Below are 1044 nucleotides of genomic sequence, written 5' to 3' on the forward strand. Positions count from 1 at the left end.
AGTTAGCATGGAACGAGACAGGTAATTTTGTTTACTTCCTCTTAACGAGCAAGGCAGGTAATCTCGTACTTCCTGTTAAAAAGGGGAGTTGAGAAGACAGCGAGAACTTGGCGCGGATAGTACCAAAACGAGAGACGGAGCTGCATACGGGTCGGACCGTTCACCACCTACCTTTAAACAATTGAGGACTGGACATAATCTCAATCTATGAACATTAATTTCCTTGTTTGAACACTTTGTTGTTGCGATCAGAAGTTTACCCCTTTTTCTTCCATTATAATTTGTCTGATCGGAACAATCTGTATATGTGTGTGTGTATGTATATGTACGTTTATATAGCATAAGCTTCTTTCAGTTTCCGTTTACCAAATCCACTAACAAGTCTTTAGTCGTCCAAGGGCTATAGTAGAAGACACTTGCCTAAGGTGCCACGCAGTGGATTACTGAGGCATGTAACCGAAATCTGAAGCCCACTGAATAAAGGGCTATTGAATTTTCACACTGATACTGTTTAAAGCCTTTGAAATGTGCATATTATATGGATCAGTTCATTTAAAAAGAACAACAAAATACTCTCCTGATATTCGAATCATTTAAGTTCCTTCAATCTCTTCTCATTCTCTAAATCACTTTGTTTCTCTCTCTCACTCTCTCTCTCTCCCTCCCAGTTGCCTTCCGTCCCTTTTTTCCTATTATCTATTTGTGGAACGCCCCATACAAATGCTAAATTATACCAGTGGATTGATTGTATGTGGATTCCACACAACGAAGGATAAAAGGTTGATCCCGGTTGAATATCGTTGAGGAAAGAATAATATGTAAGTCAGTAGAGTACAGCATGCCCTATTGTTGCGATCAAGTCATCACCCTTATTTAATATTGATTGATATTGACAATGGTATTTTATTGTTATTAACAATGATGTTAACAAACAGACATATGCACACGTACAGGCATATGTACACACGTGCACAGATCTACACATGTGTGTATGCATCTACAAATGTGTGAGTGTGTATATGGATACATGTGTGTGTAGGTATA

This window comes from Octopus bimaculoides, chromosome 8 (genome assembly GCF_001194135.2).
Source record: "Octopus bimaculoides isolate UCB-OBI-ISO-001 chromosome 8, ASM119413v2, whole genome shotgun sequence".
In the NCBI taxonomy this organism is placed as follows: Eukaryota; Metazoa; Mollusca; class Cephalopoda; order Octopoda; family Octopodidae; genus Octopus; species Octopus bimaculoides.